Below are 24,186 nucleotides of genomic sequence, written 5' to 3' on the forward strand. Positions count from 1 at the left end.
GTGCACCGGTGGACATTCATCGATTGATGAGTATCATCCATAGTGACCCATGTGTGGATGTCAGTATAGTCAGGAGGTGGAAGGGGAGTTTGAAGGGCAAGCATCCAGGCACGATGATTCTGCCCGATTAGGCCCGTAGGAGGCGCCCCATTACAGCCACATATGTACAGCATCAAGTGTGGATGCAATGGCGTAATCCTCACAGAATATTCATCACACAGCAATACGATCAACTCCAACCAACATTTGGACACTTTGCAAAAGATGCACACATGCATGAAGCAAGTCTGTCCTGGAAAGGGCATGACAGTCCTCGTCCACATGAGCTGACAAACACAGGATCAATCAATCAATCAATCAATTTTTTTTATATAGCGCCAAATCACAACAAACAGTTGCCCCAAGGCGCTTTATATTGTAAGGCAAGGCCATACAATAATTATGTAAAACCCCAACGGTCAAAACGACCCCCTGTGAGCAAGCACTTGGCGACAGTGGGAAGGAAAAACTCCCTTTTAACAGGAAGAAACCTCCAGCAGAACCAGGCTCAGGGAGGGGCAGTCTTCTGCTGGGACTGGTTGGGGCTGAGGGAGAGAACCAGGAAAAAGACATGCTGTGGAGGGGAGCAGAGATCAATCACTAATGATTAAATGCAGAGTGGTGCATACAGAGCAAAAAGAGAAAGAAACAGTGCGATGGATGCATTGCAGCGGCTCAGATTTTACCACACTGCAGTCCAAATCTAATGTCATCCAACTTTTTTCCTGAAGGGATGCTGGAAGCAGAGGTGCAAGCAGCTATGAGTCTCTATGCAGAGAGAAGACCTCTGATTTCTTCACCGACAGAATGCAAAACTCGTCTGACGATGGTGTAAGTACAAGAACGTGACCACGTGCGTGGAAAAGTAACATTCTAAGCTTTAAGCAGCTGTGTGATTCATGTGAATGTCTCGCTTGTTATTGAAATAATTATGAAGGAGGCAGAACTTTTCAGCCGACCTTCATATAAAGAAAACAAGTCTTTCAAATCTGCTGTCATTTCATGATTGTGGTGATAAATATTTTGTTGTGTGGGCCGCGAGAAGAGGAGGTACTGCTGGCCCACCACCAGAGGGCGCCCTGCCTGAAGTGCGGGCTTCAGGCACGAGAGGGCGCTGCCGCCTACAGGAACAGCCAAGGTGACAGCTGTCACTCATCAACCATGACAGCTGTCACCGATCATCTGCATCTCACCTGGAATAAAAGCAGGAAGACACCTCCACCACATCGCCGAGATATCGACTTCAGCGAGAGGTAATATTCTCAGCCGAGTAACTAACTGTGTTTAGTCTGAACTCATTTTTGCAGCTGTTTTTTCCTGTGGAGTGCATTGTCTGGAGATTGGCATGACCGGCGACAGCTTCGCTTCACACCCCGCCAGATAAGTGCTTGTGACAGGAGCTGCACGTGTGGATGAGAGGTGGAGGTGGAATTCCCACCATTATTGTTACAGGGTGTACACACACCCACACTTGACTGTCTTTGTTTTCCGCCAGCAGTACCAGATCCGACACGCTGAGACGGTGGCCACCTGGGGACTTCGGGACTTGGCGGCTCCAGTATCCCTCAGGTTCGGTGGCGGTGGAAATCGTGTGGTTCCGGTTCGTCTCCAGACGGGCGTCTCCTATCGTCGAGTCTGCCCACACGACACCTTTATTGATTGACTTGTATTCATTCTGTAATCTGCTGTGTTTGGTTGTGGCATTCACAAAAGTAAAGTGTTCAAATTTAACCCCTTCTATTGTCCGTTCATTTACGCCCCCTGTTGTGGGTCCGTGTCACTACACTTTCCCAACATATTTTGCATTTTCTCTGCCAATCAGTCAGCCAATCACAGTCCTTTGAGCAAATTCTGCTGCACAGTAACAGTACTGTTATATTTCCTCTAAATTGTAACCCTCAAATCATTTTCACTGCAGACAAAAGTGTGTGAGGGATTCAAAATCAGGCTGTTAAAGCTACAGTCTTTGTGCCGAGTGACGTTAATACAACATTCACGTTCCACTTTGGGCCAACACGGTCTCCGCTGAAACGTGTTCCAGCGAGCTGTCAGTCTTTATGGAGCTGTTTGCAGATGAATAGTTGGCCTTCAGCTCCTTGTGAGCCCCATGTACAGTACATGTGCTCTGCACTCACCAGCTCAACTGCTTCAATAATGTTTGTTTTTGTGCAGCTTGGATGTTTAAAAAATGTGCTGCACGTGGGTTTTTTAATGTGAGAAATAAGAGTTGTGTTTAACTTCCATCAGAAAACTGACTTTTTGAGTTTGTCTCGACCACGTTTTAATCCATGGTTTCTGTAAGAGTCCAGTACGAGAAATGTCCATGGTACACTATGATATTAAATGATACTAACTCATCACCTGTTTAACTGATGAGTTAAATATTTTCACATATTTAAAATACATCCCCAAATCCCAAAACGTTGGGAGGATATGGAAAATGTTCATTTTTAAGAACCTGCAGTGATACTTGCACTTATTTTTACTTCTGTTTCAGTGCAGACAGTATGAACCCAAAATGTTTCATGTTTTCATGTTGTCAGTTTCATTTCATTTGTTAATATACACCCATTCATGAATTTCTAGCCAGCAATACATTGCAATTTAGGGCTCGTAATGATATCAGAAAAAAAAACAATGTTATTTCAAACAGGTGATTTAATCCTGAACTGGTACAAAAGCAGTATCCACAAAAGTCTGTGTCTTTGAGGAGAACAGATGGACAGATGATTTCCAGTTTGTGAACAAATTCAAAGATAATTATTGAAATATTTAAAAATAATGTTTCTTTAAAGAAAGATTCTAAGGATTGAAAGTTGAATATCCAATGATCCAGTGATCTCTGATCCCCCCAAGAACTGTCATTCATCAATAGCTGATATAACCTAATGGGCAAGGGATTACTTTGTAAAAGCTTTATCAATGACAATATGGAATTATATTCACAAATGCCACTTAAACCTTCAATGTGCAAAAAAAGAAGCTTTATATTAGCCTTATCCAGAGGCAACCTCGACTTCTCCAGGCTCGTAGCCAACAAGGTTTAACCATCACCACCGCTGGACTGATAGTATTGCACACCGGGCATTTGCCCGCTGGCCTGCTGGCCTGCGGATTTTATTTTATTTATTTATTTATTTTTTTACGAAGTAAAGCGAGCTGTGAGCTTTTCATCCGCGTTTTTTTTTTTTTTTTTGTAGCAGCTACGACTCGTCCTCACCTCTTAAAGCACGGTGACAACAGCACACCTGCACTGAGCTTTACAAAGACATTTTTTATGCTTTATTTCCTCCTTTATTTAGAGCTGAGCTGAGCCGCTCTGTATCTGCTCGTTAAAACAGCTCATCCTCCGCGACGCGTCAACAACTAACACTATTTTCCACTCAAATGCACCTAAACTCTCTTTCTGAGGACCACATGATGTGAAAACACAATAAAACTTTCTTACCTGTAAATCTGGTCATGTTTTCCGCATAAATAAATGTTATCCATTCTTTGTGCTCAAACGCCAAAGCAGGGGTGAATCCAGATGGAATGGGGGCGTGGGGCAAGGATGTGGCCCCCTCACAACACCCCTAGATTAAAGGTCCAGTTTTAAAGCCTTTTTTTACTACAACTACTAATACTACTTAAAATAATAATAATTTCGACAAGTAAAATGTTTAGAGAAAATTTAAATGTTAGAAAAATGTTAGAAAGAATTTAATAGTTGCATTTATTAACAATGTAGGTTCGAAATTACAAGTTTTACTGTTACAGTGCTGTCAACAGTTAAATATGAGGTCAAGAAAGACGTCTTTATTTTACTTTTTATAAAACAAGTATATATTTTCATTGAAGTCAAGAAAGGGTGACTATAAAGTGAGTTTTGGCAAAACAAGTATCATTATCATGTTGAGGAGGCAGAGGGTTGTTGTGAGCAGTAGTAATCTAACTTAGTTACTTTTACAATGGAGTAATCAGTAAATCAATCAATCAACTTTTTTCTTATATAGCGCCAAATCACAACAAACAGTTGCCCCAAGGCGCTCCACATTGTAAGGCAAGGCCATACAATAATTATGAAAAACCCCAACGGTCAAAACGACCCCCTATGAGCAAGCACTTGGCCACAGTGGGAAGGAAAAACTCCCTTTTAACAGGAAGAAACCTCCAGCAGAACCAGGCTCAGGGAGGGGCAGTCTTCTGCTGGGACTGGTTGGGGCTGAGGGAAAGAACCAGGAAAAAGACATGCCGAGAAGGGGGGCAGAGATCGATCACTAATGATTAAATGCAGAGTGATGCATACGGAGCAAAAAGAGAAAGAAACAGTGCATCATGGGAACCCCCCCACAGTCTACGTCTAAAGCAACATAACCAAGGGATGGTCCAGGGTCACCCGATCCAGCCCTAACTATAAGCCTTAGCGAAAAGGAAAGTTTTAAGCCTAATCTTAAAAGTAGAGAGGGTATCTGTCTCCCTGATCTGAATTGGGAGCTGGTTCCACAGGAGAGGAGCCTGAAAGCTGAAGGCTCTGCCTCCCATTCTACTCTTACAAACCCTAGGAACCACAAGTAAGCCCGCAGTCTGAGAGCGAAGCGCTCTAATGGGGTAATATGGTACTACGAGGTCCCTAAGATAAGATGGGACCTGATTATTCAAAACCTTATAAGTAAGAAGAAGAATTTTAAATTCTATTGTAGAATTAACAGGAAGCCAATGAAGAGAGGCCAACACGGGAGAGATATGCTCTCTCCTGCTAGTCCCCGTCAGTACTCTAGCTGCAGCATTCTGAACCAACTGAAGGCTTTTTAGGGAACTTTTAGGACAACCTGATAATAATGAATTACAATAGTCCAGCCTAGAGGAAATAAATGCATGAATTAGTTTTTCAGCATCACTCTGAGACAAGACCTTTCTGATTTTAGAGATATTGCGTAAATGCAAAAAGGCAGTCCTACATATTTGTTTAATATGCGCTTTGAATGACATATCCTGATCAAAAATGACTCCAAGATTTCTCACAGTATTACTAGAGATCAGGGAAATGCCATCCAGAGTAACGATCTGGTTAGACACCATGCTTCTAAGATTTGTGGGGCCAAGTACAATAACTTCAGTTTTATCTGAGTTTAAAAGCAGGAAATTAGAGGTCATCCATGTCTTTATGTCTGTAAGACAATCCTGCAGTTTAGCTAATTGGTGTGTATCCTCTGGCTTCATGGATAGATAAAGCTGGGTATCATCTGCGTAACAATGAAAATTTAAGCAATACCGTCTAATAATACTGCCCAAGGGAAGCATGTACAAAGTGAACAAAATTGGTCCTAGCACAGAACCTTGTGGAACTCCATAATTAACTTCAGTCTGTGAAGAAGATTCCCCATTTACATGAACAAACTGTAATCTATTAGACAAATATGATTCAAACCACCGCAGCGCAGTGCCCTTAATACCTATGACATGCTCTAATCTCTGTAATAAAATTTTATGGTCAACAGTATCAAAAGCAGCACTGAGGTCCAACAGAACAAGCACAGAGATAAGTCCACTGTCCGAAGCCATAAGAAGATCATTTGTAACCTTCACTAATGCTGTTTCTGTACTATGATGAATTCTAAAACCCGACTGAAACTCTTCAAATAGACCATTCCTCTGCAGGTGATCAGTTAGCTGTTTTACAACTACCCTCTCAAGAATCTAAGTTACTTTTTCAAGGAGTAATCAGTAATCAGTAATTGGATTACTTTTTCAAAGTAACTGTGGCAACACTGGATACCGGTATATAAACCCTCCTATTGGTGCATAAACTGGTAGATCAGCCCTTTAGTCATGATTGATTGTGGCCTGCACCAATGAGATGAGGGGCAGGCCAATTACCCCTCCATCTTGGGCCTCGGTTGGGCTACACAGTGCGCCAGTGCCGGACAGAGCGATAACGAGCGATATGGATGGTGGCAAGAAGAGGAAAGGTGGCGCTGAAAGAGCCAGGGATCAGAAGAGAGTAGCCCTTCAGGCAGATGCTGTAAAATGTCTTAAAATAACAGACATGTTTGCTTCGCGTGGACGCGGAGCATCCACATCTGCGGCAGGCGGCCTCAGCAAGTGGCGGAGAAGAAGTTCAACAGGTGGACCAGGCAGGGACCACTACAGCCATGACGGTAAGTGAAGGTTAACTTCAGCTATTAATTGATGAACAGCAACCTAACTTGTTCATAAATCAGACATCTGTGTGTGAGAGAGACATTCTGATCTTCTGGTCCGAAGTAAAGTGCTGTCTAACTGGGTCACTCAGATATGAATTAAGGTTGGATATTATTTTCGTTCGTGCTAACTCTGCCAGTCACGTAACCTAGCCTAGCAATGTAACCTGTGCAAATGGTGTGCATGGCTAGCTACCATGCTGCCGCCGCCAGGTTGTTTCTTTATTCTTTATTCTATTTGTGTGACGGTCGTGCGTCGGCCATATGAAGTATGCTGTTTTGCACAGTCTACAGTGCGGTGGCGTGGTATAACGGCGTCCCTGTCTAAAATGTATTTTCCCAAGTCCTGGCATAATTTCACATACCTAACATTTTACTTTAAATTGACAGTCATTCTCTAAGTTGATTAGCAACACAAATTGGAATAAAAGAAAACCTTGATGTTACTTGTAGCTTGTAGTGAGATAGATAACTGTCGCCATCTTGTGGCCTTTTTGTGTATTGCAGTTTCAAAAGTTCTACCTTTGTATCCCGTCATTGATCCAGTCATCCAGTCATTTCTTGCTTTATATGATGAATTGTATCACACAAGTAATGATATATTATTTGTAGTATAGCCTACAGTATTTCTATAACAAATGTTTTTATATAATTTCTATTTCTAAATTTAAGTAACAAGGCTGAATGAAATGACGGCTTATTATGTCTAAAAAGTAATGTGACCTACTGTCAATAGATCGTACTTTTGATAAGCCTATGATAACTGTATTTCGGGAGAACTTTTCATAATGCTTCTTATAGTGTTAAAATGTATGTGTCTCCTGGTGCACATTGATCGGTTAAGGGACCAAAAAAAAAAAAACTGTCACAGCAGGCTTAATTTTTTTCCCCTTCGATACCTGGTGGTGGCCTGGGCTTGGTTAAAAATGCCCAGCCTGAAAAATTTCCCCAGTCCAGCCCTGATCATCACACAGTGGAAACATGTACTGTGGCCTGTATTCCAGATCTCTCTCTCTTTCGAAGAAGAAGAAGAAGAAATGGGCGCTGTTTGCTCGGGACCAAAGAGAAGAAGCACTGTTCAGACTGCTGTCACCAAAAAGTCCCAAAGCCATGGTCTGTCATGGTCTGGGGTTCTGTCAGTGACATTATCAAAGGTCATTTACACTTCTGAGATGGGCGCATTAATGCAGTACACTCAGATTTTAGAGCAACGTATGCTGCCTGAAACATACCTTTTTCAGGGACAATCAACAATACAAATCCACTTTCTGAACACATTACAAAGGCACGGCTGCAGAAGAACACGGCATGGGTACTGGACTGACCTGACCTGCCCCCAAAAGAGAATGTGGGGGATTATGAAACAAAAAACACATCAATGACCCACATATTATTGCACCCTCTTAAAAGATATTTATTGCAGGGAGAATGAGAGTAAAATAACACCTGAAACATTTCATCACATTTCAAAGTGATAAATGCCTTTTTTTTTATGTGTTGTAGGCCTAAGATACAGGAATGGGTGAATATTAACAAATAAACTTGAACACACAAAGTGTGAAATGTGTTCATATGGTCTGCAATGAAATAAAAGTCAGAGTAAATATAAGAATTACTGTGATGGTTTTTTATTTCCATACTGGTCCAACATTTACTGATTTGTGGTTGTATTAATTAATTAACTATGACTGTTTACCTGATAGGGCAGCACGGTGGCTTTGTGGTTAAAAACAATAAACCACCCAAAAGTGTATTGGAAGTTATAGATATCCGATAAATTCCAGTATTGTCTCCGGTACATTTACAACTACTAAACAAGCTGATTTTGAGGTTTAACACAACGATCGCTTTTGGAAGCATCAAAAGCAACAGCAGACCCAAACAATGAGTCAGCACTTCTGTCTTTGAGCATCCTGCCCCCTGCTGGAAGCTCCAGTTTACTACATGGCTTCCAGCACAGACACAACTGGGAGGAGCCACAAAGCTCAACTCTCTACTAAATCACAACACTGCCGTCAGGCCGAGGTCTTGAAAATAAAGCAGTGCTGAGTTATGGTTTGGTGTATAAATAAAATGAATACTGATAGAGTAACTCCATTAATGTCAATTATGTCATTTGTACAAAGTTAAGCTATAACATATATCTTTTAATGTTGAATAATGCACTAATTCTGAAGTTTTGTAACAAACACAGACAGATGGCATTCTGGGTAAAATGTGCCTCAGCTAACACTGATTGGATGATTCATTCTATGTAAATCAACACGTTAATGTGAGGTGTGTCGTGTGCTGGTGTTTACAGATAAATGTGCTTTTGTAAAATATGCCACGACCACCTCCTGATGGGCGATTGTATGGTCGAATGAAAATCAAACTTGTTTGATATTCTGGTCAGCCGTCGTGAGGGTATCCCACTGGTGAAGTGTCCAAACTCTTGCACTGTGCCTGTGCAAACACCACAGACCTGTCTTGTAATGTTTTTTGTTTTTTGTTGTTGTTGTTGTTCTTTAAACTTTGATGTCTCCCATCGAGAGTTTTTGTAAAGTAAGTTTGAAAAAAAAAGATTCTGTTTACGTTTTTCTTCTGGAAACACGAGTCCGACGTGTGGTTTTTGAACTTACAATGAGTACAGTGATTGAAAATATCAACCCAGCTTCAGTTTGAATACTGCCATGAACACTACTTGCCAGTAGATGGCAGTAGAGACCTTGAAAACTTGCAAACACAAAATTCCAGCTAATCTGTGTTGCTACTTGCTACCTTTAAGATGCGTGGAATTTAATAAAAGCAAACACAGTAACAACGTCTATAAACCCAGAGAATATATTCGCGTGAGTTTTAGGCACTAGAGTTTAATGCTGTTGTCCTGATCAGAGTGTCTGAAATGCATTTCTCCTGTCGTGAACGTACTGAGATTACCCTATCATACCCATAATGCCAAAACAGAGAGGAAAACCTTAAAAATTAGTGCATTACTTTAAAACTAAAACATATTTCTGATATTTTCACTTTATAAAACTTCAGAAGTGACTTTTTTTTTTTGGTGACCAGTTCTCCTTTGCCTGCAGAGGATAGAGCGGTTTAGTAAGTAAGTAAGTAAATTTTATTTATATAGCACCTTTCACAGACAAGAGCCACAAGGTGCTTCACAACATAAAAGCACAGTACTCCACACAAAACATCAGACAATGGCCAAGACATAAAAACATCTTCATCTCACCCTGTCTCCTACATCTGCCTCTATCACACCGGCCACCTGTATGTTCTCCGTTCTCACACCCATAAACCTCCTCTGTGGCCTCCTTCTGCTCTTCCTGCCTGGTGTCTCCATCCTCAGTGTATTTCTCCTGATATACTCCACATAACCACAACCCATGTCTCACATAGTCTGGAGGTGGCACAGCCCCCTCTGTCTTGCTCCAACTGCCTTTCATTCCCTTTCTTGTCCATGCGTGTGTCTTTAGTAGGCTTGATTATTGTAAGAGCATCTTTACAGGTCTAACTAAGAACTCTATTAAACACCTGCAGCTAATTCAAAATGCCACTGCTCGAGTCCTATCCAAAACCAAGAAAATGGATCACATCACTCCTGTTCTGAGATCCCTACACTGGCTCCCTGTCTGACTCACTGAGTGTGGACCATCTAGAAGACTGAGGTCATCTGAGATATGTCTGCTCTCCATTCCTAGAGTCAGAACTAAACACACAGAAGCACCATAATGTTTCTATGCCCCCATATCTGGAATAAACTCCCAGAAAACTGTAGATCATCTGAGACACTGAGTTTATTTAAATCAAGGTTAAAAACTCACTCTGTAAAGCACTTTGAGTCACATTGTTGTTGAATTGTGCTATAAATGTTAAAAATATAAATAAATTTGCCTTTCCTTCTCTCCAAAGAATACCCCCATCTCTTCAGTCTGCTCCCTACTTCACTACACAGTGTACATATGGTCCCACTCTGGCCAGAGTATGACCATATGTACACTAGGAGTGTTAATTTAACACTGTCAGTGTTAGTTTTACACTGGTGATTTTACTGTGTATAGATCACAGTGTCATCTGCACATGTCATATTCCATGGAGACTCCTGTCGGATTCTTCAGCCTGTTCATTGGCACACTTGTCACGTTGTCCTCATAAACAGGTTGACAGATAAATAGTTTGAAAAGATTCAACAGAAACTCACTCATGCCAACAAGCAGATTATTCCACAAAAAAGGAGTGAAATGAGCAAAGCTCTGCAGCCTGCCGACTTCTTCACCTTAGGAACTGAGAGCAAGTTTGCAATGTGGAGACTGCAGGGCATGAGATGGTACGTAAGGTTTAACAAGGTCAGTGAGATAAGAGGGGCTCGCTACAAATTATTATTTGGTATCTTCACAACAAAACCTGGACGCAAGCGAATATGATCAAATTTCCTACCCCTAGTTACAACTCTTAGCAGCCATATTTGGAACCACTTCAAATCAAATCAATTTTATTTATATAGCGCCAAATCACAACAAACAGTTGCCCCAAGGCGCTTTATATTGTAAGGCAAAGCCATACAATAATTACAGAAAAACCCCAACGGTCAAAACGACCCCCTGTGAGCAAGCACTTGGCGACAGTGGGAAGGAAAGACTCCCTTTTAACAGGAAGAAACCTCCAGCAGAACCAGGCTCAGGGAGGGGCAGTCTTCTGCTGGGACTGGTTGGGGCTGAGGGAGAGAACCGGGAAAAACACATGCTGTGGAAGAGAGCAGAGATCAATCACTAATGTTTAAATGCAGAGTGGTGCATACAGAGCAAAAAGAGAAAGAAACACTCAGTGCATCATGGGAACCCCCCAGCAGTCTAAGTCTATAGCAGCATAACTAAGGGATGGTTCAGGGTCACCTGATCCAGCCCTAACTACACTCAACAAAAATATAAATGCAACACTTTTGGTTTTGCTCCCATTTTGTATGAGATGAACTCAAAGATCTAAAACTTTTTTCACATACACAATATCACCATTTCCCTCAAATATTGTTCACAAACCAGTCTAAATCTGTGATAGTGAGCACTTCTCCTTTGCTGAAATAATCCATCCCATCTCACAGGTGTGCCATATCAAGATGCTGATTAGACACCATGATTAGTGCACAGGTGTGCCTTAGACTGCCCACAATAAAAGGCCACTCTGAAAGGTGCAGTTTTATCACACAGCACAATGCCACAGATGTCGCAAGATTTGAGGGAGCGTGCAATTGGCATGCTGACAGCAGGAATGTCAACCAGAGCTGTTGCTCGTGTATTGAATGTTGATTTCTCTACCATAAGCCATCTCCAAAGGCGTTTCAGAGAATTTGGCAGTACATCCAACCAGCCTCACAACCACAGACCACGTGTAACCACACCAGCCCAGGACCTCCACATCCAGCATGTTCACCTCCAAGATCGTCTGAGACCAGCCACTCGGACAGCTGCTGGAACAATCAGTTTGCATAACCAAAGAATTTCTGCACAAACTGTCAGAAACCGTCTCAGGGAAGCTCATCTGCATGCTCATCATCCTCATCGGGGTCTCGACCTGACTCCAGTTCGTCATCGTAACTGACTTGAGTGGGCAAATGCTCACATTCGCTGGCATTTGGCACGTTGGAGAGGTGTTCTCTTCACGGATGATGCGAAGGAGATGTGTTGCACTGCATGAGGCAAATGGTGGTCACACCAGATACTGACTGGTATCCCCCCCAATAAAACAAAACTGCACCTTTCAGAGTGGCCTTTTATTGTGGGCAGTCTAAGGCACACCTGTGCACTAATCATGGTGTCTAATCAGCATCTTGATATGGCACACCTGTGAGGTGGGATGGATTATTTCAGCAAAGGAGAAGTGCTCACTATCACAGATTTAGACTGGTTTGTGAACAATATTTGAGGGAAATGATGATATTGTGTATGTGGAAAAAGTTTTAGATCTTTGAGTTCATCTCATACAAAATGGGAGCAAAACCAAAAGTGTTGCGTTTATATTTTTGTTGAGTATATAAGCTTTAGCAAAAAGGAAAGTTTTAAGCCTAATCTTAAAAGTAGAGAGGGTGTCTGTCTCCCTGATCTGAATTGGGAGCTGGTTCCACAGGAGAGGAGCCTGAAAGCTGAAGGCTCTGCCTCCCATTCTACTCTTACAAACCCTAGGAACTACAAGTAAGCCTGCAGTCTGAGAGTGAAGCGCTCTATTGGGGTGATATGGTAATACGAGGTCCCTAAGATAAGATGGGACCTGATTATTCAAAACCTTATAAGTAAGAAGAAGAATTTTAAATTCTATTCTAGAATTAACAGGAAGCCAGTGAAGAGAGGCCAACCACTGGAAGATGCCTTGTACTGGCATGTGGTTGGTCAGAACATAAAATACGGTCATCAGTTCCAGAACAAATAAATGTATGAACATGAGTCCATCCATCAGCCTTGGACATGGATATCACCACAACAAGAGGATTTTGAAGTCCAGAGTTGTACTTACTGCACACAAATAGTAAAATTAAGAATGGAGGCCCTGTGAAAAGACAATATTGACATGTGTTTAAAGTAAAGATGTCTCAGGGAGTTGCATAAAAATTACAAACTTCACATTCATCAGTTTGCCGGATGTTTAAATCCAAACGGACTCTCAGTCACACATTGATGGTGGCAGCATCCATGCAAGGTGCCGCCTTGCACACTGGGATCATTTTGGAGCTTAATGTGTTTTGCTCAGAGACAGATTGACATGCAGACTGGGGTTTGATTCATTGACTCTTTGGTTCGGGAACAATCTACTCTACCCGCTGAGTTATGGTTGTCTGATCTTTAATAGGTTCTGCATGAGGCAGCAGAGCACAGCAGCAGTTGCTTCACAGCAAGAAAGGATTGCATTGAAGAGTTTGCATGTTCTCCCCAGGTCTGCTTGGGTTACCTCAGACCACCCAAAAAAACATGCACATTATGGGCTTTTCTTTCTTTCTCCTCCTATATCGGACCATCAGAGTTCCATACCACTTCCATACCAGACTGGGTGAGATGGAGACAAATGATCAACTGCGTCCCCAAACGAACAGCAGCAGCCGAAAGAAAAACTATATGGATTAGTGGATGGGCTCCCAGATGATTGTATTACAGTGAAGCAATCTATTATCCTGTAAAACACATTTCAGGCATGTCAGATGTTAAACAATGCTGTGTGCAGCAGCCAAAACCCGACGTTAACCACATCCCGCAGTCCAAAGTCCAATCAATCTACATTAAATTCAAGAGATTCATATAGTGTCAAGATGGCTGCTAAATTCCACTAAAACCACTAAGTTGCTTTTAAACCAGAACTACTTTACCCTGTTAGTTTACATTTCACAAATACTGCTGAGGCGAGATGTTTATCGTTGCTTTGTGAGAACTTCACCTTTAATGAGTATATTTGAATCCAGTGTTAAGTATCCTTGCAGTATATCTGCACAAATACTGCTATTGCGAAATCCATCATTAATTTGATCACAGCAAAAGTGGAGTTGTGCAGTTTTTAGTGAGATGCAAACTTTCTCTTTGTTTATCAAGCAAACATCCCCATGGTGACCAAGGGAATACCGTCCAAATCCAAAACCGATGTTGCAACACTTAATCCCCTGATTGAATTACCAGGGAGGAGCAGAGAGGGAGAGAGTCCCAGACCGAGAGTAAGAGAAAGAGAGAGACTGTTAAGTAAAAGTGTTTTTATCATCACTTTCTCTGGCGTGGAGCCTTGGTGGCGGTATTGCACCAATCTCCACCACTGAGGTATCACATGTTCAGCTTTACTGTCACTGGCCCCATTGTTTTCGCTCTAAATATGTGTGTTTGATGGGAATATCTGCATTGATAGGGTTGTGGTAACCAAGCTGGGAGACTGAACCCCAAAGAAAATGAGAGGGAATATGAAATAATGTCAACAAGATTTCACTACACAGCTAATTTTGCAGAGTAAAATGTACTCTACAGGGACTACAGTGGATCCCACTGCAACAAGAGTTAAATAAACTCTATTGTAGTGTCAAATCAGCTCTATCGTCTTGTCAGATCACGTTTTTCAACTGCACTAAGCGTCATTCACAGCATGATAGAGTTGATTTAACACTGTGATAGAGTTTATTTAACTCTACCAGAACTACATTTAGTCCCACCCCAAATAGAGTTTATTTTGCTCTGCCAAATGTACTGTGTAGCCCCAATATACATGTAGAGAGAAATAGATGGATATATCTCTGTGTGTCTGTGTATTAAGGGACATACAGTTGTGCTCATAAGTTTACATACCCTGGAAGAGGTTTTGCTCTTTTTTGGCCATTTTTATGATGATAATACAAAACCTTTTTCTTCGCTCATGGTTAGTGGTTGTGTGAAGCCATTTATGGCTAAACAACTGTGTTTTCTCTTTTTAAATCATAATGACATCTGAAATGACCCAAATGACCCTGATCAAAAGTTTACATACCCCTGTTCTTAATACCATGTGTTGCCCCCTTTAACATCAACGACAGCTTGGAGTCTTTTGTGGTCGTTGTGAACGAGGCTCTGTGATGGTGAAGCTGCCACTGAATATGTCTTGGACTTTATTTACATCAATTACAAATAAATACAAACAGTATGACACTCTGCAGTAAATCTTTGTGGAGTCGTACACAATTTAATAAATTCCTCCTCTGCACCAGCTGTATAACTGGAGATACAAAATTCAAAACCTGCACTGTGCACAATTTCTCCAGTCACAGCCACAGAAGCCTGTAACTTCTTCTTGGTTGTCTTGGTGTCTTTCCTCACTCGTCTCTTTCTTTCACAGTCACTCAGTTTTTGAGAACTGTCTGCTCCACACAGATTTACCACAGTGTCAAACTGTTCGTATGTATGAACTTCCTTAATTCTTTGTCTCATAGATTCAACAAGGTGTTGGAAACATTCTTCAGAGATGATGTCCATAGACATCATGACATCACACAGTCACCCATTAAATCAGTCTATCCATCCAACCAATCTGTCCATCCAACCAGTCTGTCCATCCAACCAATCTGTCCATCCAACCAGTCTGTCCATTCTCCTCTGACCTCTGACATCAACAAGGCATTTTCATCCACACATCTGCCGCTCACTGGATATCTTCTCTTTTTGGATCATTCTCTGTAAACCCTAGAGATGGTTGTGGGTGAAAATCCCAGTAGATCAGCAGTTTCTGAAATACTCAGTCCAGCCAGGTTCAGAGTCACTTAAATCTCCTTTCTTCCTCATTCTGATGCTCGGTTTGAACTTCAGCAAGTTGTCTTCACCATATAGTGTAGAAACTATATTGGTTATATTATTTCCTGAATTAAATGTTGAAATTGTGGCATCACAAACTTCTGGAGAGACTGTAAAAAGGGAAATTATCCCCAAAGTCTCCTTTTATCTTATACATATTATCCTTCATCATTTTTTTAACGTTTTCCTTGATTAATTCCAATGAACGTCCAAGAAACACTTCAGAAGATCCTCTCTAATAGTCTTCTTTCTTGTCGCTGCACCTGCTTTCCAAGTCATTTTGCATTCTCGACGATTCTTTCGGGTTACTTTCACCTTGTTCTCAGTTCTGTTTTTCTTTGACAGTGAACCATTTACTTGCTCAATATTTTCACCATTTTCTGCTTCTTGCTTTTTTTTATCATGTTTAGATTGTTTAATTGTGTCTTCTTTTGACAAACTATTATCAGTTGGAATCCTTGCGTTTGGTGCATTACTGCCATCACTTGGACTAAAAGGTGTATTACATCCTCTGGTTCAAGTTGTTCCATCATTTGGTATATTGACACAATGTTGATTGTCTTATTCCTTCAAAAATGATTTCTTTTAGTTATATGTACACTTAAATTCCAAAAACAGAATCATTCTGAAAAATCAGCTTTCGAATAATTAAGAGTAGAAATGGGAATAATAGATCATTACTTTTCAGAATGAGAAAGTATATTAGTTTGACTTGGTACAGTGATTAGAGATCCTATAATTATATTATTGTCACCATTATGGCCTCTTCGCCTCACACAGACATGCACACTGTTCCTGCTCGCCCACTCGCTCTTTCTGTCATTCACCTCACACTCACCTACTTCGCCCACCTCTGAGTGGGTTACGAGGTCTATTAGAAAAGTATCTGACCTTATTATTTTTTTCAAAAACCATATGGATTTGAATCATGTGTGATTACATCAGACATGCTTGAACCCTCGTGGGCATGCAAGAGTTTTTTCATGCCTGTCGGTTACGTCATTCGCCTGTGGGCAGTCTTTGAGTGAGGAGTCGCCCACCCTCTCGTCGATTTTTTCATTGTTTAGGAATGGCTCAGAGACTGCTGCTTTGTTTGATCAAATTTTTTTCAAAACTGTAAGGCACAACTGAGTGGACACCATTCGATAAATTCAGCTGGTTTTCGGTAAAAAAATTTAACGGCTGATGAGAGATTTTGGTCTGGTAGTGAGGTGGCTTTGAGGCAGCAGCGTCTCACCGTTACAAGTTGAAAACTTCCACATTTCAGGCTCTGTTGATCCAGGAAGTCGTCAGAGAACAGAGACCTTTCAGAAGAAGTCGGCATGAGGAGTTTATTCGGACATTCCATTGTTAACGGACATTTTGTAATGAAAGAACGTGCGGGCAGAGTCGCATGTAGGGCCGGACCCGACCGCGGGGGGTCGCGACAGGAAAAACACCTCTGTTGGAAACCTTAACGGGCAAGTTGGAACATGCGCAAGCTGTTAAACAATTTCTCAGTTACTCACTTGTTGAAAGCCATCAAAAGCCGCCTGAATTTTACAAATGGTTTTCAACACGGAGGTGTTTTTCCTGTCGCGGCGCACACAGATTTGCCGAGTCGTCACGAAAACGACTCGGCGAATTTGCGCGCACGTCTTTCATTACAAAATGTCCTTAAACAGTGGAATGTCCGCATAAACTCCTCATGCTGGCCTCTTCTGAATCTTCTCTGTTCTCTCACGACGTCCTGGGTGAATTAAGCCTTAAATTAGGATGTTTTCAGGTCGAAACAGGCCGACGACGGCGCCTGGAAGCGCTGCACGACGTCCCGCTGCGTGGGAAGTCCTTACAGCGACAGAAACACCCCGTAATCTCTCATCAGCCGAAAACCAGCTAAATTTCTCGAATAGTGTCCACTCGGATATTCCTCACAGGTCCAGAAAAATTTTTGATAAAGTAACGCGCGCCGTCTCGAGCAGCGTGTGAAACAAAGGAATTCAGCCGAGAGGGCGGGACCACATCTCACTCAAGGCCTGCCCACAGGGAAATGACATCACCGACACGCTTGAAAAAACTCACGCATGCGCATGAGGGTTCAAGCATGATTGGTGGAATCGCACATCATTCAAATCCATATAGTTAAAAAAATAAATGAAAGGGTCGGTTTATTATCTAATAGACCTCGTATATACACAGTGTGGTTACGCTCCTCTCAGGCCATTAAACCGTATGGAGTCACAGTGTTGTAGGTCATGAACGCTGTTGTTGGTCATTGACTAAATCCACCTAATGAAAAAAAAATTGAAATGACATCAGTGTGCTGGATCTGTTGGACCTCACAGCAGCCTTTGACACTGTGGATCACTCAGTACCTGCTTCCCGGTTAGAACATCTTGTTGGCATTCATGGGACTGTACTTAAGTGGTTTAAATCATATTCGGCTGAGAGGAGTTTTTCTGTTATGATTGGTGACCTCTCCTCACCAACTGCTTGCTCCTCCCTGTTGTGGAGAGCTACAGGGGTCTATACTTTATTATTTTTATTGTACATGTTGCCATTGTGGTCATATATAGCTGAGCATAATTTAATTGTTGTGCAGATGATCTGCAAATCTATCTGCCTATGAGGACTAATGGAAGCAGATCTTTTGTTGTCTTTATTTACAACCCCTGGCAAAAATTATGGAATCACCGGCCTCGGAGGATGTTCATTCAGTTGTTTAATTTTGTAGAAAAAAAGCAGATCACAGACATGACACAAAACTAAAGTCATTTCAAATGGCAACTTTCTGGCTTTAAGAAACACTATAAGAAATCAAGAAAAAAAATTGTGGCAGTCAGTAACGGTTACTTTTTTAGACCAAGCAGAGGGGAAAAATATGGCTATGGATTAATGCATTTTTTTTTTTTTCAAATACGCCTAAAGTCTCCTTCTGAGGAAGGGATGAAGTAAAAAGCAGTAATAAAACATTCTAACCTCTCAATTAGGTCACACTTTCCACATACATATGCCATTTCTCCATTCTATCTGCTTAGAGACTGCAAACCAGGGGCGGATTCAGACGGAAAGAGGGTGTTGTGGGGGGACGGCCCCTCAACACCCCTCAATTAAAGGTCCACTTTTGAAAACATTTTTGAAACCAATAGAATACGACTACTATTTATAATAATAATAATATTTATAACAACTAAAATGTTTAAATCAGTATTACTCTGGGCCTGAGTTTTACTACAGTTCTGCAATTCAATTGATGAGCTATATAAAAATAAGTTTACTTAATTTAACTTTTCTGCGTAACTGTATGTTTGTTTTATTTTTGTGAATTCTTGTTCCTTGATTTTGCTGTTAAACACATTGGACACTGTCTGGTTGCTGTAAAGGGCAATCGAAATACATTTTGATTGACTGATTGATTGATTGATAGTAATCTTATCAAAAACATGTAGGTTTTGATATCAATTTGGAGTAAAGGCAAAGAAAAGGTGAAAATGTGCAAAAAAAACACATATATTAAGCAGTACAACTAAATGTGGGGGAGCAGCAAAGAAACCCCTCCATATTAAATTCTTGGGCATCAAAATCTCAAAGTTTTCACCAATAAAGACACACACACACACCCCAGTCCTTTTTTTCCCCTGAATTTCTCAACCAACCCCCCCCCCCCCCCCCCCCGCGCAGTCGCACCACAAAAATCTACCTGGACCCAAAACTAAGCAGGTCAGAGTTTGTTTCCATATACACTCAACAAAAATATAAACACAACACTTTTGGTTTTGCTCCCATTTTGTATGAGATGAACTCAAAGATCTAAAACTTTTTCCACATACACAATATCACCATTTTCCTCAAATATTGTTCACAAACCAGTCTAAATCTGTGATAGTGAGCACTTCTCCTTTGCTGAGATAATCCATCCCACCTCACAGGTGTGCCATATCAAGATGCTGATTAGACACCATGATTAGTGCACAGGTGTGCCTTAGACTGCCCACAATAAAAGGCCACTCTGAAAGGTGCAGTTTTGTTTTATTGGGGGGGGATACCAGTCAGTATCTGGTGTGACCACCATTTGCCTCATGCAGTGTAACACATCTCCTTCGCATAGAGTTGATCAGGTTGTCAATTGTGGCCTGTGGAATGTTGGTCCACTCCTCTTCAATGGCTGTGCGAAGTTGCTGGATATTGGCAGGAACTGGTACACGCTGTCGTATACGCCGGTCCAGAGCATCCCAAACATGCTCAATGGGTGACATGTCCGGGGAGTATGCCGGCCATGCAAGAACTGGGACATTTTCAGCTTCCAAGAATTGTGTACAGATCCTTGCAACATGGGGCCGTGCATTATCCTGCTGCAACATGAGGTGATGTTCTTGGATGTATGGCACAACAATGGGCCTCAGGATCTCGTCACGGTATCTCTGTGCATTCAAAATGCCATCAATAAAATGCACCTGTGTTCTTCGTCCATAACAGACGCCTGCCCATACCATAACCCCACCGCCACCATGGGCCACTCGATCCACAACATTGACATCAGAAAACCGCTCACCCACACGACACCACACACACTGTCTGCCATCTGCCCTGGACAGTGTGAACCGGGATTCATCTGTGAAGAGAACACCTCTCCAACGTGCCAAACGCCAGCAAATGTGAGCATTTGCCCACTCAAGTCGGTTACGACGACGAACTGGAGTCAGGTCGAGACCCCGATGAGGACGACGAGCATGCAGATGAGCTTCCCTGAGACGGTTTCTGACAGTTTGTGCAGAAATTCTTTGGTTATGCAAACCGATTGTTTCAGCAGCTGTCCGAGTGGCTGGTCTCAGACGATCTTGGAGGTGAACATGCTGGATGTGGAGGTCCTGGGCTGGTGTGGTTACACGTGGTCTGCGGTTGTGAGGCTGGTTGCATGTACTGCCAAATTCTCTGAAACGCCTTTGGAGACGGCTTATGGTAGAGAAATGAACATTCAATACACGAGCAACAGCTCTGGTTGACATTCCTGCTGTCAGCATGCCAATTGCACGCTCCCTCAAATCTTGCGACATCTGTGGCATTGTGCTGTGTGATAAAACTGCACCTTTCAGAGTGGCCTTTTATTGTGGGCAGTCTAAGGCACACCTGTGCACTAATCAGCATCTTGATATGGCACACCTGTGAGGTGGGATGGATTATCTCAGCAAAGGAGAAGTGCTCACTATCACAGATTTAGACTGGTTTGTGAACAATATTTGAGGGAAATGGTGATATTGTGTATGTGGAAAAAGTTTTAGATCTTTGAGTTCATCTCATACAAAATGGGAGCAAAACCAAAAGTGTTGCGTTTATATTTTTGTTGAGTGTAATAATACAGTTATAACAAATGAAAACCCTGACGTGTAGCTGCACTGCCAAATGATCCCAAACTGCCCCAATATGCCGAAGAGTTGGTCTCATTACCCCTCCCGTCATTCCTACATGGAGTTTTCTCCCATGTGAGCATGCAGAGGAGACCAGGCTCTGATCCAGATCTATTTAATCCTCCTCACCACACACATGCACACACCCAAACGTAAACACACGGTAGAAAAAAGCCTCTTTACGCATTCTGCCAAGAACTTTGTTTATATGTTGCAAGTGCACTCATTCGCTTCCATATTAAAGTCACTCCTGCTTCCATTATGTCTCATTTGTATTTGCGGTAAACTCACAGAACCAGAGTTACATCTAAATCTGGACCCAGGACTTTATTATACTGTGTATAAGCAATATTATATCTCATGATACAATGTCTTGGTCCTCATGCTTGAACTATTTTAAGATAGTAGAAATATTTAATAAAAGTCTGAATAATGTTGGGCTGGTAATTTGTCAATGAGTTACCCAACCTTTGGACCACGTGGGACAGGAAAGGTCCTTGTGATGCACACAACAGGTTCAGCAGGAGAGGAAGTTTGGATTGTTATAAATTGATCACTATCAGTGTTGTAGTGTTGCTTCTTCCATCCAGCCACCCTTTGACCAACCTGGATCAGGTCTGTGCCCAATTTTCTAGTCCAGAGGAAAAATCTGGGGCACAGTTGTATAGATTTCAATTACAATTAGCTGTATTATATCTTCTAGAAAATTAAGCATCTAAATGGTAAAGTAACATTTCAGATAAAAAAAAAAAAAAAAACACCGCTGTTTCATCTGCTGTACATTGTATTTATTGATTATTATTTTGTTAATTAATTTGCAAAGAGTTTGTAAGTTGGCATGGTGGGCCAAAACAAAGGCAGTGTGAGCCAAATGTGGCCCATGAGCCCCAAATTGGACAACACTGTTCAAGTCAGTCAGATGTATTTCACTAGTTGTTGAGGTCAGTTAGCAACATTCCTATTTCTTTTTTGCTTTTGTTTATGTTTTTATTATTATTATTCTTATTATTCTTCTTATTATTATTATTATTATTATTATATAACAGGGGGAATGGCAGATGTCTTGACCTGCAGAACAGGTAACTCAGGATAAGAAGTTGGCTACCAATATGTAGACTTGGGTTTCATTTCATTTCCGATAATGCCCATGTCCCAGAACTGTCTGAAATCCAGAATGTGCTGTGGGACATAGTTACCATCATGGGGGAGGACTGGGGGCGGTCCTATTTAATGACTGATCCAGCATCAATATAAGCATTAACTGACCAGTTGTTGTCCATCTTATTGGAGCTCTGTTCTTCACTTCCTGGTTGTCTTTTCAGCCATGGGGTGTTGTGATTACTGGACTCTGTAAGTATGTGGTTGCTTACCTGCAGCATTTCCAAACCTGCATATTTGATGATTCCTTGTTGTGCTTTAGTTGTATTTTGCAGTGTGGCCAAAGCAGGTGGTCACCCCTCTGAGTCTGGTCTGCTTGAGGGTTCTTCCTTGTTAGAACAAAAACTCCTGAGACAGTCTTTCCTTGCCAGTGTTACCAGTGTGCTTGCGTGTGGGGTCGCTAAGGTTTTTTAAAACTTGTCCTTGGGGTGACTTATGATGTGACTTGCTGTTGGATTAATAATCTGAATTAAATTAATTCCCAGTTATGCTACTTTCATCAGCATTGTCCAACTCAGCCCAGCTGTAAATGGACTCTGGTCTTCACTTGTGTCTGTCTGACATCATGTCCAGGGGGAGTCGTAGACTTGCATCCCATTCATGATGTGGAATCCACCACCACCAGTAGACCTCAGAGCCTATACATGACTTAAAGTTCCCGTGATTGGTCCTGTGGTTGCAGCCTGTTTGTCATAGTCCTAAAAAACAAAATCCTATTGAAAGTGCCTTGAACTCAGGTTCAGACCTGAACCTGGCTGATGATGGAGCAGGGCCAGTTTCAAAATTCCAAGTCAGTCAAAGCAGCAGTCTGGTTGGTTGGTTGGTTGTTTTTTTTATGATACACAGACACACAGATATGAGAGTAGCAGTTGATATTACAGAGACAAAGATGCAGACAATGCTGAGAACCTCGCCGACAGGATCAGTGCCAGGCCAGAGGGTTAAAGAGGGGATGGAGGAGGGCCGGAGGAAGAGACATGGGGGAGGACCCACCCTTGAGGGAGATAAAGTGAGAGTGTGACATTTGGACAAATGTTGGAATTTGAGACAGATAAGTACTGTGACCCACCCCGCTGACCAAACATCCTCACACATGTAGGTGCTCTCCCTCAGCCTCGCTTCCACACAGAGACCCGTCTGTCTCCGTCTCTGACTACCCACCCATCGCCTCAGCTTTGCAGGAAGTTGCTAATCCGACACCAGACCTGATCTTGACATACCACAGAGGGCGTGTAATTCCTCAAAACTCATGCTGCAGTTTCTGCCATTTAACAATATCCGTGCAAGTCCTGTTGCTCCGTTAAGGTGGCTCTGGCTCCGTCATTAGTGACTTAGTGGGACGTGTTTGAACCACATCTAATTAAAAAATGAAATGACCAAACTTCATGTCTCAGTCATCCCAGCTGACTCACACAGGACGGAAACGCATTAGTATGAAATGCTTCTAAAAATGCATTTAAGGTACGTCTGCTCAGATACGACTCACGTTAAAAATGCAGTGAATTCTCTTAAGCCTGTGAAAAAAATGATGTAAAAATGGACAATGGCACCAATGATGTTTTGTAAAGTCACCAACATAGGGACATCTGTCTTTTATCGTCCACGATGGCTTCATTCTGGTGCCTTTGCTCATTAGCATGTTTTCCCAATGTCCCTGTTGTGGGAAAATAGATTCAGTGGGATTCCATCAAAGTCAGAGCATTTAAGCAGTTTTCTGGTGTGATTTTACACCACATCCACTAAATATTTCATACTAACCTGTATAATTATCCCTTTAAAAAAAGGGAGCATTATTATTTTTGATCTTTAAAAGTGGCATCACAGAGGACAGGCCGACAGCACACGGTGCGTCATGATCAGGATGTGTTGTGTCATTCTGTCTGCTTTCAGTGTGTGAGCGGACTCGTCCCAATAACATGCGTTAAAATGTGACTTGACAGGAACTATGGATCCAGTTTCTGTGTGGGGAAACTCCGGTCTCCCACTGCCCCAATTTTGGCCCCAGTTGCTGCCTGCATTCCAAACATGAGGTCATTGTGCCAGATTATCCACAACAGCAGTCTAAAGTTGTGTATCACAGTATTATACACAATTATATACCAGGATACTGCTGATTACAAGCAACACTGAATGCGGCACCATGACACAGGAGCTACA

The sequence above is a fragment of the Thalassophryne amazonica genome, chromosome 7 (genome assembly GCF_902500255.1).
Source record: "Thalassophryne amazonica chromosome 7, fThaAma1.1, whole genome shotgun sequence".
Lineage (NCBI taxonomy): Eukaryota > Metazoa > Chordata > Actinopteri > Batrachoidiformes > Batrachoididae > Thalassophryne > Thalassophryne amazonica.